This window comes from Meriones unguiculatus, chromosome 3, assembly GCF_030254825.1.
Source record: "Meriones unguiculatus strain TT.TT164.6M chromosome 3, Bangor_MerUng_6.1, whole genome shotgun sequence".
In the NCBI taxonomy this organism is placed as follows: domain Eukaryota; kingdom Metazoa; phylum Chordata; class Mammalia; order Rodentia; family Muridae; genus Meriones; species Meriones unguiculatus.
The window spans coordinates 175,376,883-175,389,938 of record NC_083351.1 but is presented as its reverse complement, the minus strand read 5'-3'; the positions used below and the strand labels follow the sequence as shown (position 1 = coordinate 175,389,938).

The following is a 13,056-nucleotide window of genomic DNA, read 5'->3' as shown; positions in this document are numbered from 1 at the left end:
TGAATCTACAATCTTTCTGACCCCTTCTACAAAATTTCCCTGAGGTTAGGAGGAAGACAGGTGACACAAACACCATTCAGGGCTGAAAATGCACCAGTGTCCTCTGTACCATGACCAGTTGCGGGTCTCTGTATCAATCACCACCTAATGCAAATACAAGTGTCTCTGATGAGGGCCGAGAGAGGCACTAACCTATGGGAACAACAATAAGTCAGGTATTTTAGGAATCAGTTTAATCCTCTGCACATTTAGCAGTAAACTAGTTTAGGTTTTCCGCTAGGGTCAGTAATGACCTGTCCAGCCAGGGGTTTTAGGCTCGTCAGCAGTACTGGGAATGGGTCCTCCTTTGTGTTGTGCCTTAAATTCAATCAGAAAGTTGGTAACCCCCATGATGGCTTTGCCACTATTATATCAGTGGGCACTCCGAAGAAGGGTGCAAGGCTGAGGACTGTGTTATCTAAACATTTCAGACCAGCCTGGCAGCCAGGGCTGGAGGATAAAACCCCATTTAAAATAATAATAACAATAATAATAATAATAATAATAATAATAATAATAATAATGGCAGCCTGAAGTCTAGCAGATGAAGAGTAAAAGTGAAATGTCGATTCTGTAACCATGGCTCCAGAAGAGAAAGATATTAGAGGTTGCAATGCAAACGAGCGGAAACAATCTCGGCCAAGCCTCCACAAAAGGTGAGGTGTTCACATTTGGATCTTAGAAGCGACAAGGCAGTGGAACTCTGGAGGAGGCACTGAAAGTGTGACATTGGCATGCTTGGTTACATGACACACCGGCTCTGTGGGAGCCCTCCCATTAGAAGTAGACATTTAAGGAAGTAAATTTACCTAAGTGCTTGATCAAAGAAAGACATGTGAGCTTACAGTCAGCTGGGTGGGAAGGAGTTTCACACCGCAGACACCCCCAGGGGACAAGTCAAAGCAACAGCATACACAACTCAGATGCGAAGGCTAATCTTCTTGTCAAACTGACCAATATGTAATTAACTAAGAGCTGAGTACCTAGGACAGTTGTGAGGGATTTTCTTGGTTAGATGATTTGAGATGGAAGACCCTCCCTGAATCCAGGTCGTTTGGGGCCAGAAGTTCCACCCTAAATCTGGGTCACACCTTCTGGAGGCCACATAAAAGGACAGGTTTAAAACCTACTTATCCTGGATTCCAGGGTGGCCTGAAACCTCAGCTTGCTGGGACTCCAGCAGCAGACTGGGACTGGGGAGATACCCATTATCAAGGGCTGAACAACTACCAGCTCCTGGCCTTTGCACCAGGACACAGCCCTTGGTGGACTGCTCAGACCACAGCCTTAAGCCACGCTAATGCATCCTGTCAGTTCTGTGCCTTCTGTCAGAGAACCCAGCAAATCAACACAGCTACAACAAAGAGAGACCACAAGTTTTTATGGTCAGTGGGGTTTGACATACGAAAAAGAGAAACAGCCCTGTGAAAATTCTCTTTTCCTTTCAAAATGATGCAAGAATTTAATTTCTACAAAATCTTTTGCTAACTGAAAGTTGACACGGAAGATGCATAGCGCGGAAAATCTTAAAGTGTGACTTTCAGAAACAGAAAACTAGAACACAGCCTTGGTCTCTGGTCCCCAGATAATGAATTTTTCTATTCTTGGGGAATAATTTTGGTCCTCGCCTTAATTAATTCCCTGGTGTGGCAGGAGGTGTCCCAGCCTGGTCCTAGAAGGGATTACTCGTAGGTATAAGCAGCAGCTAAAACTAAATCCAATTTAAAAGAACAAATAATAATCTGAGCTGGGTGTGATAGTTCACACCAGTGATTTCAGCATTCCAGGTGCTGAGTGCAAGGTCACAGCATATAGCAAGACCTTATCTCAGAGACAGAGGCGGGGCGGGCTGGTGGCAATGCATACACACAGATTTTCTTTCTTTCTTTCTTTTTTTTTTTCACTTTTACACGTGTATTAGTTACTTTTCTTTTGCTGTAATAAAACACCATGGTCAAGGTAATTCATAGAAAAAAAAAAAGGATTTATTTGGGCTTCTAAACTCCAGAGAAATAAGAGTTCACCACAGTAGGGAAGGGTCAGCCTCGGACATGGCAGCAGGGATGGCTGAGAGCTCCCAGAGAAAACGGACTTGAAACGCCATGTCAGTGCCTGTCCTAGTGACGTACGTCCTCCAGCGAGGCCACCTCTCAGGCCCACACAAGGGCTAACGGGGACCGAGGGTTCAAGCACACTAACCTACAGAGAGCGTTCTCATTCAGACCACGGTGCGTTTAAGTGTTTCGCTTGTAGGACACACAGTGCCCTCGGAGGTCGGAAGAGGGCGTCAGAGTCCCCAGAGTTGGCGTTACAGATGGTTGTGAATCACCCTACGGGTTCTGGGGACTGAATTGGCTCCTCTGAAAGAGACTGCAGTAATTGCTCTTACCCGGGGAGCCCTTGCTCCAGCCCCTGCATTTTTATTTATTTACCATTAAAACGAAGAGAGGGCCGGAGAGATAGCTCTGTGGGTACGAAACAGTTGTCGCTAGGCCTGGCTACCTGAAGGCCACATCATGAAGGCAGAGAACCAACTCCCACAAGCTGTCCTCTGACCTCTGTCCACACATATGTATGTATTGGGGCCTATATGTACCCACACATGTACATATGCACACAAAATAGTTGAATGAAATATGATAAACAAACGAGCCAACACAACATTTCCTTTCGGGGGTAAAAACACCCTGCACTTATTAATAGCAGCATTTATAATTTTCTGGGTCTCCAAGGACCCACACATTTAGTGGCTTAATCTACTCAGCTTTCTAGGAAGGGAAGTGCTATTATGTCCCTTCCTTCCCTTATTTTAGAGACAGTTCTCAAGTCTGTGGCACGTCACACACGCAGAGGTGCCAAGTGTCCAGATCGATGAGTGGAATAGCCTTGGAGGAGAGGGCTCGTCTGTTTCTCCAGCAAAGGGGAACATGTTTGTTATATGCAGTAATCAAGACAGTGTCTCCCCTGGAGCAGCTGTACTGCCAATTATGAGAGAGAAAGAGGGTTCCCTGAGCTCCGGATTCCCTCCTGGAACACAGCTCCGAGACTGTGGGCAAACCCTTGTGCAAATTGGCACTTAGGAAACAAGTATAAAAAAATAAAATGCTGGCACTACAGCTGCCTCAACTCGGAATGACAGTCATTCCTGTCACCCAGCAGTCTCCAGGCAGGTGAGCTTGTTAGCTTCTAAGGAGGATGATCCCACATCTTCACATTCGTTGATGAGAAGTTAATTGCCTTGCCTGGAGTCTGCCCAGCATCAGGAAGCTCGCGTTAAAGCGTTAAAGACTCAGAGGCCTGCACATCCAACTCAGAAACACGGAGCTGAGCCTCGGCTACACACAGTGGTGCTGAAGTTGGTTCCAGAAATAGAAGCAGCAACAGCTCCCTGTTACAAATGCAAATTCTGCACCAGCAGCCCGGAAACACCAGAGCCAGGGACTGTCGCACTAATGGGGACATCTGTGGTTCTGATGTGTATCAACACACACACACACACCCCACCACACACACACACACACACACACACACACACCAACATATCTACAAGGTATAAGAAATTGTGTGGGGAACAGGACTTTAAACAGGCATGCATTCTTACAAGCCATAGATGGAGCTTTCATCAACTCAATTATGTTTTTTTCTGAACTAAAGTAGGCAGTCTGTAAGGTGCACGTGTGCAGAGGCCAGGACAACCTCAGTGGTCACTCCTCGAGAGCTACCCACCTTAGTTTTGAGACTGGGTCTCTTATTTGACAAGGAAGCTAGTCTGCCTAGGCAGAAAGCCGTCTCTAAGCCCTAACCCCAGGGAAGTGGCCTACCCAGTCAGAGTACTATACACCAGCCCTTTCTGCTCACTTTATCATTTGAATATGTTTTGTAAGACAGGCTCTCACTTCGTAGGCTGGGCTGGCTTTGAACTCACAGAGATCAGCCTGCCTCTGTCTCCCACACACTGGGATTAAAGATCTGTAACAATGCCTAGTGGAATTTTAAGAAAGGGTCTTAATAAGTAAGTTGTCCATGCTACCCTTGAGCTTGTCTCTCTTTTTGAGATTCTATTTTTATTTTATGCATATGTGTTTGCCTTGCACGCATGTGTCCGTGCACATGTGCCCGAACTATCCTCAGAGGCCAGAAGAGGGTTTTGGATTCCCTGGGGCCGGAGAGAGTTAAGAGATCATTAGGAACCACCATGTGGGTGCTGGGAATTGAACCTGGGTCATCTGGAAGACCAGCCAGTGCTCATAACCATGGAACATCTCTCTAGCTCTTAACCCTTGAACTCAGGATCCTCCTGCCTCTGCCTTCTGAACATCTGAGATTACAGACGCGGACCACACGCCCAGCTGAGATCCTCAGGGCAGATAAATAAAACCTGTCTGTCAAACAGGCCTGCATGACACTCGCCTACCAGGGCACAGATGGATCCCTGAATGCTCCAGGAAAATGCTTACTTTCTAACATCCACAGTGATGAGAGAATGGCTTAGCCAAGGAGAAACACTATGTATATGAAAGTTGAGCTGTAGCTCTTGAAAAACAGGAAACCACCTATCAACATGGCCAGCATCGCGCACCGTACTAGAAACTGCAGCAGGCTTTGAGTCACAGAGGTAAGTCTGTTAACTTCAGCTCCATTTCCTGATTTTAAAAGGGAAAACGAACTCCAGCTTCGAGAGTCACAGCTCGGTGTGCACGGCAGGTCATGGGAGATAAACACAGACGTGCTCTCTGGCAATGGATCTGACTGCTCTCCGAAGCTCGGGTTTTACCACGATGCCACGCTTAGATCACTGTCTAGCACACAGAAGATACTCAGTACTCGAGACGTCTCAAGAATGAACAAGAGATTTCGTAACGCTGTTTATTTCCTTTCAGGCTCCACTTGTCATAAAACTCTTTCAGCAGGAAAGAGTCACTCTATCAAGAAACACTTAGTCATGTTTAAAACGGGCCAGTTAATTTCAGAACATCAGCTGACTTTCTGCCCCTGGAAAATACTACTGAAAAAGAGCTGTCCTGAGGCCAAGAGGAGGAACCTCTGTTCACAGGCCCGGTGGCCACGCACTGTCAACCCTGATACTGCACTGTAAACACGGGGGCTAAGGGGCTGTGGGCACAGCTCGGTTAGTTGGTAGAAAGAGTTCTTGCCTAGCATGCACCATCGTTCAGTTTCCTGGAACACACAAATCCCAGTCACGGTGGCCTTGGTCTGTAATCCCTGAACTTGAGGTAAAGGCGGACAATGAGAAATTCAAGGACATCCTTGACTATGGACAGGGTTTGTGGCCAGCTGCAGAAAACCCTATCTTGAAAAACGAAGAAGAGGGTTGGACATTCCCTCAAGGAAGTAAGGCAGGACGTGGTAGAGCAGGGCATCTGACATCCTCCTCTGTGTGGTCCATGAACACAGCCACACACACATGCATACACCCTACACACGTTCATGCACACAGAGCGAATCACAAGCAGAAGACCTGTACCTACGGAGAACCACCTATCTCATAGTTACGATCCTCTGAGAGTTCCAGGCCAGCCAGGACTACACAGTAAGACCCTGCTCTCAAGAGCTGGAGACATGGCCAAGTGGTTAAGAGTACTGGCTGTTCCTGTAGAGGTTCTGAGTTCAATTTCCAGCAACCACATGGCAGCACGTGTGTTCATGCATACATATACACACACACACATAAGACCTTGTCTCAAAAAGCAAAACAACCCAAAGCAGCAGTGCATACACTTCTGCACCTTAAGAGTGATGTCTCGGCGTATACTGTCCCACACAAATGTAAATTAATTTTTTGGAGGAGAGAGGTTTTGAGACAGCGTTTCTTTGTGCAGCCCTGGCTGTCCGAGAACTGGCTCTGTAGACCAGGCTGCCCCCCCAAATCAGCAATCTGTCTGCTTTGGCCCCCACAGTGCTGGGATTAAGGCCACGAACTACTTCCACACTAGGCATTTAACTCTGTTTTTTAAACATTTATTTTGAGCCTGGCATGATGCTGCCCACCTTTAATCCCAGCACTTGGGTGGGAAACAAAGGCAGGCAGATCTGTAAATTCAAGGCTAGACTGGCCTTGAGTTCTAGGACAGTCAGGCGCTTTACACAAAGGAACCCTATCTCAAATCATAAAACAGCTGGGCGTGGTTGTACACACCTTAAATCCCAGCACTCAGGGAAGCAGGGGAACTCAGATCTAGTCTAGGAGAAACCCAATGTAGCAACAACAAAAAATTTATGGAGGCCTAAAGGGGTGCCCGATCCCTAGAGCTAGAGTTATCTGGCTACTGGGAACCAAACCTAGGTCCTCCGGAAGAGCAGCAAGTGTCCTCAACCACTGAGCCATCTCTCTAGCTCCAACTTTGGTTTTCAAAAAGTGAAAATATAGGCTATTTCAGGACTTGGGTTTTAGCATTCAACTAACTCCACAAGAGATTATGCAAATATGATGAAAGAGCTGAGCATGGAACTCTTCCCTCTTGTTTTTCAAAAAATAATAAAAACAAGTTTTTTATCAAAAACTTGATTTTTTAAGCTGGCTCTGTGGCGGTGCAGACAGTAATCCCTACGCTTCAGACAGTGAGGTGGAAGGTACTGGGGCCCCAGATTAGGTTCAGCCCCACAGGAAGAACCCGCCTCAACTTGGCTCAATGGCTCAGTGGTGAAGGGCACGCGCTGCTCTTACGGACCCAGGTTCCCCGACCCACACGGAGCTTCAGGGGGTCTGACACTACCCTCTGGATTCTGGGAGCACCACATGCATGTGACTAAATGCACTAGCATACTTGCAGACATAAAATCCAGATAAAACTCTTTAAGAGACCCGCCTGCAGGCAACACGAGAGGCAGACATCATGGCTTGTTGTCCATAATCCCAGCGACTGGGGAAGCCGAGTGTTACAAGTTTGAGACCATTCTGGGCTGTGTTCAAAATGCTATGTCAGCCCGGACTACAAAACAACAAAACACAAGCAGAGAGAGAGCAATCTTGTAGCAATTAACTGAAAAAGTGTATGGGTAGATGTGTATATGCCAGTGGTGGTGGCACACGCCTTTAACCCCAGCACCTAGGAGGCAGGAGCAGGCAGCTCTCTGTGAGTTGGGGGCCAGCCTTGTCTACAGAGCAACTTCCAGGATGGCCAGGGCTACAGAGAGAAACCCTGTCTGAAGAAAACACAATACAAAAATTGTTGTCTAACAAAAATACAACTGATAAATATGATTTTAAACATCCCCCGTCCCCTTTGAGACAGGGTTTCATTGTGTAGCCCTGAAATTCACTGTGTAGCCCTGAAGCCCACTTTGTAGACCAGGCTGGCCTCAGAACCCACAGAGATCCATCGCCTCTGCCTCCACAGTGCCGGGACTAAAGGCATCCGCCACCTCACGCTGGCTTTTACCCTTTTTAAGGGTAAGCTTTGTGTGCATGTGTGGGATGCCCTGGAACTGGAGTTACAGACAGAGGTAGGCTGCCATGCGGGTGCCGGGAACTGAACCCAGGTCCTCTGGAAGAGCAGCCGAGACTCTTCACCACTGAGCTGTCTCCCACCAAGCCATCTCTCCAGCCCCAAATATGGATATATCTGAAGGGAAATGTCTTGGTTTTTGTTTTTAAGTCAGGGTTTCTCTGTGTAGCCTTGGCTGTTCTGGACTCAATTTGTAGACCAGGTTGGCCTCAAACCCACAGAGATCCGCCTGCCTCTGCCTCCCCCTGAGCGCTGAGATTACAGGCGTAGTGCTGGCAGTGATGGGTACAATGGTTGAGGCAGAAGGATCATAAGGACTGTAGCGAGAGGCTGAAAAAAATCAAAAGCAAAACAAACAAAAACCAGAAGGGTGAAAAGGAGGCAGAGGGTGAAAAATAGGGGAGGAACGTTGCCTCTACCACCTGTTAGCTCAACCAGCAGCTCTTTACAAAAATCAGTTAAACCAAGTAGGAAACAGAAGAAACAGCAGCAGGCTCAGATACTGTCTGATTACCCCATAACGGACTGGGGGCGGGGGGGGGGGGAGGGTTGGCTTGCTCTACACACTGTGAGGTCTTTATTTTGCTATATTGTCTATCCTTTGGGTGATCGATCTTTGTATCCTAACCAAAAGACAACATGATTCATCACAATTGTTTTTTTGCAAGGTCGAAGAGTTATGAAAATGACTGAAGCCAAAGGGCCCATAAAAACGCACTTTCCACACTGAAGACATGCTAAAGCCACTGTCTCATCGCCCGGCTCTCTTCTGCAGATAAATGGCAAAGATACTCCCAGGATCAAACCTGTGGGTCCCACATCCGCAACGCGAGCAAACTCGTGATCTCTCAAATCTAAAGCTAATCACTCCTGTCTAAGAGCCGGTCTTGCCCTCAGCCTCACTCTGACCCCTCTTCATCTAGAAGCCTTTCCCAGGCTCTCCTGAACACACCGCGTTCAAATGACTTTCCCTAGTTAATTAGGACTCACCTTCCCTCCTCTCCCTCTAGGGACTGTTAGCTCTCCGTTCTCCCCTTTCCTTTTATGGGGGTTTATCTTCCCCCACACAGGCAAGAAACCACCTTTAAATGAAGCAGGCGAGCCACCAAGAATTTCTAATCTCGCGTGAATCTATTTCTAGAAAGCCCACTCAAGGAATCCTTTCCACCAAAGATGAAAGGCAAGCTAGGGAAATACATCAGACAGAGAAAGCAGGCACTCTAGCAGGGCCGTAGCCGGCGTCTGTAAGCCGCAGGAAGGAACTTGAATCCTCCGCGAAGCCCCCAGCGAAGCCCACGAGCCTGGCAGCGCCTAGGTCTGGGAGAGGTACCCACCCAGGCCACCTTGCGAGCACTCTGCACGACCTTGCCCGGAACCCTGCGCGCAGCCCCACACCCCTCGGACTGCCAGGACAGCCTCCCGTGCCTCCATTGCAGAGCTCGGAATTCTCACTTTGCAACTGTCCCAGGCAGCACTGCGTCGGCCTCTCGGTTCCTGGTTCCGCACTGAAGGTTTTCAATGTGCCAAGTTCCCCCGCGGCCGGTCCTACCCCCCGCGGCGCGCCAACAGGATTCAAATTAGCCCACCCTAACCCTTCAAAAAGAGTACAAAGCCAGGCAAACAGAACCGCCGGCAGCCGGGGCGGGCGGCCAGCTCCGGTTCTCGGAAGGTTCGGAACCCAGCCCCCAGCCTCCAAAGCCAAGGGTCTCGGGGCGATTTGCATAACAGTGCTGGCGGAGAAACTCAAAACCGCAGGACGCTGCCAGGCCCCTCGGGGCTCCGCGCGTGGAAGGCAGGGGAGCCCACAGGAAGCCTTAGGAGCAGGGCTCCCTCTCGATACGTCCCCCCCACACACCAACTTCGAGACCCAGGCCGAGCCAGGCGCGGTCCCGGAGGACCCGCCACGGGAGAACACAGTAGAGAGGGGTGCGGGGTTGGGGGGGGCGGGGAAGCGTCCAGAGAAAATGACCAACCCTCGTCCCTGAGATGCCGCCCCGCTCCGTCCCGCACAGCGGTTCTCAGAAACGCCTCCAACTTCTCCCCCCGCCCCCACCCCGGCCCGCAGGACGCCGACCACCGCCCCGTGGCGAGAACCTGGCTGGCACTCCACAAGAAACTTCTGGGACTCCTCCGTTACGCAACTCGGGGACCGGGCTCCGGCAACGGGACGTTCCCCGCAGGACGCGAGGCTCCGGGGAGCGAGGAGGAGGGCGGGCGAGCTCCTCGGACCCCGACCCCGGGCTTTCGGGAAGCTACCTGCAGGGGAGCCGCAGACAGGGGCGGCGCGCGCCGGCCCCCCGCGTCCCGCTCTGCCCAAACGCTGCCCCCCCGGAAGGCGGCCGAGCCGGCCCCGGAGTGGGTGCGCGGGGCTGCCCGGCTGCCGAGAAGTTCGCGACCGCGGGGCGGGGGACCAGCCCCGGGCACGCAGCGCCCCGCTTACCTTCCAGCTCCTTTGGTCCTCCGGGGCGTCCTCGTCACCTCCCTTGACCTGTTGAGATGCGGGGAACGCGGGTCCGGCTCCAGAGCCGTGGGGGGACCCGAGGGTGCAGCCCGCACCGCGGGGCGTGCAAGCCACCAGCCGAGCGCGCGGGGCTCTGCCAGCTCCGGCTTCGCCAGCTCCAGGCACCCACCGGCAGCCCGGAACGCCCGGAGGCCCAGGCCACGCCCTCCGCGCCGGGCCACGCCCCTCGGCTCGCCCCACCCCCTCCGGCCCGAGTCACCCCGAAGGCGGGGAACGCCGCGACCCTCGGCCGAGGGAGGATCGTGGGGGAGCTACGGCTCCCGGAGGGGACGCGCGCTGACCGCGCCGACCGCGGGGGTGACCCTGCCCCGGGCCGCTGCGGGGCGCCAGAACCCTCTGGCTTGACAACCCGATTAAGCTCCGGGTCAAGTTGCGGCGGAAAGTGTCAAGGAGGCTTTCTTGCAAGCTCCCGTACGGTGGAAACGGATTCCATGTCCTTTAATGGCGATAATAACTAACATCTGGGGGAGCGATTTACAGCTGGAAAAAAAAAAAAAAAAAAAGCTCTTCACACACAGGCCCGGTTCATCTTCGCAGCAACCTTCTTAACACGCTGTTCCCACTCCCCAAAGAATGAAAGCGAAACTCTGGGAAATTACGCTGCTCCGTGCCCGGGCCGGGAAAGTGACCTGGCGGAGCTGGGCTCCGGAATTGCGCCTCCGGCTTTCTGGGCTCCGCTTGCTCCACCGCAGGAAACTCTTAATGGATGCAGGCGACCTTGTAGCGCGGACCCACAGGAAGAGGAGAGTGCCTTAGAGCCAGCTCTGAGCACGCCAACCAGCGGCCCCTGATTCGGAACCCCACTTTCTTCCCTAAAGGAGCCAGAGGACTGTAAGAAACGGCCTGGGCTACGCCCGCTTCCGCTCCTGTCTTTTCTTTTCTTTTCTTTTTTTTTTTTTTTTTAAACAGTCTCACTAGGTAGCTCTGGCTGTCCTGAAATTCAGTACGCACCACGACGCCCAGTTGCTTAACTTACGAAAGTCACCGTACTTAGATAAAATATCCAGTGTCCATGTAAATGAATATAATGTATGAAAACAAAGCTCTCCGTTTTTCTCCCCATTAAGTTCCGCTTTGCCCCTCATGAGACCTTCACTGTCCACAAAATTGAAAATCGGGTCGATAAATATTTGCATTTCCAAATTAAACACTTTATTGACTGCTATGCTTCATTTTCCATGGATTGTTTTCCGAAAGTACAGGGGCTACAGGTCAGCGGCAAAGCGCTCCCCTCTCCACGGTGCCCCACGCTGAGACTGAATTCGTTGACTTTACCCTGAAAGTAATTTTGATGTCCCTGGTGAAAAGGGACTGGGTTTTTGTTGTAGTTCCCAAGTGTGGGCTTACTTATTTGAAACACGTTCTCCTGTAGCTCGGGCTGGCTCTGACTCACTAAGTAGCCACGGATGGGCCTGAGCAGGATGCTGCTGCCGCTGCTGCGTCCCCTTCCAGGGAGCTAGAATTACAGGTGTGCAGCACCGCGCTGACAGCAGAGGCCGAGGCTTGCAGCTAAACGTTCTGCATGCCCGCTGAGTACCCTGCTTGTTGTAATGCCTGAGACCGAACCTGGGGGCCGCTCTGTCTCGTCTAGAGACACCCGGGTAATGGGTGTCTCTAGACGAGAATGCCAGAGTGGTCTGAGCAGGGCAGGACAGGAATTACCTCCGGGGTTTGGATGTCTCTTATAATTTTCTGATACAAACTGCCTCCTGTTCTCAGTAATAAGTGATTTTTTTAAAATCTGTTCTGTTATATAAATATGTATAATAATATTTATGGTCTTCCTAACATGTATCTCATTGTGAAAGACAGGAGGAACGTGATGTTGGCTTCGGGAGTTTGCTGTTTCAGAGAGCAGCTCATTCCACCTCTGTGATCTTCTGAAGGCAGTGTGCCAGGTTGGGGCACGCAATGGATGGTGCCAGCTCACAACAGACACCAGGGGGGTAGGGTAGCAGGCACATTGAGTTAGTGAGCACTTTCAGCACACGCCACTACTGATTTCTTTCCTGACCGATAACAGGGACTTAGAAGTGCTTAAGTCAGGACTGGAGAGACACCTTGGAAGTTTCAAGTGTCTGTTGCTCTTGCAGATAACCAAAGGACCAGTGTCCCAGCACCTACACTGGGCAGCCCACAACCACCAGTAACTCCAGCTCCAGGAACATGGTGGTGGCAGGATAGCTAGGCCTAACAAGGCCACAGAGTGAGGATGAGTCTGCAAATAAATAGCCAGGTATGCGGGCGCATGCGTTAATCTCAGCACTGAGAGGCAGTGCCAGGTGAATCTCTGTGAGTTCAAGACCACTCTGGTTTACATAGTATGCAAATGATGTAGCCAGAGCTGCGTAGTCGGGCCCTGCTTCAAAACAGAACAAAATCAGTAAGACAGGGTCTCTCCAGGTAGTGCTAGAATTATGTTCTAGAACTAACTATGTAGATCAGGCTGGCCTTGAACTCACACAGATAGATCCACTGCCTTTCTGCACTCAGGAGGCAGGGGCAGTGCCAGGATTTAGAGGTGTATGCCACCATTTCCTGGCACGGTTAAAAAAAAAAAAAAAGAAAAAAAAAAAAAAAGCACCAGGCCCAACCGAGCCTAACTACGTGAGTTTGAGTTTGGAGCCTAAGGACCCACGTTAAAAATTAAGATTCAGCTGAGCTGTGGTGGTGTATGCCTGTGATCCCAGCACTCGGAGGCAGAGACAGTCAGATCTCTGTGAGTTCAAGGCTAGCCTGATTTACAGAGTGAGCTCCAGGACAGCCAAGGCTACACAGAGAAACCCTGTCACAAAAATAAACTAAATAAGTATATAAATAAGTTGGGTTTGTTTGTTTGTTTGTTTGTTTGTTTTTTGTCAAGACAGGGTTCTCTGTGTAGCCCTGGCTGTCCAGGACTCGTTTTGTGGATCAGGCTAGCATCGAACTCACAGAGATCCGCCTGCCTCTTCTGCCTCTGAGTGCCAGGATTAAAGGCATGTGCCACCACGCCCAACTTTAAGAAAAAAAAATTTTTTTTTTGAGATACTG

General features: G+C 50.5%; 1 protein-coding gene across 1 annotated transcript in view; it reads right to left on the bottom strand.

Annotated features, from left to right (window-relative positions):
• The window catches only part of Aff1 (ALF transcription elongation factor 1), a 160,904-nt gene extending 150,818 nt beyond the window's left edge, over positions 1-10,086 (bottom strand). The window contains exon 1 of the mRNA XM_021657481.2: positions 9,946-10,086. The gene's annotated coding sequence lies outside the window, so the exon portion shown is untranslated. The remainder of the gene's footprint in view (positions 1-9,945) is intronic.
• Between the last annotated feature and the right edge of the window lie 2,970 nt (positions 10,087-13,056).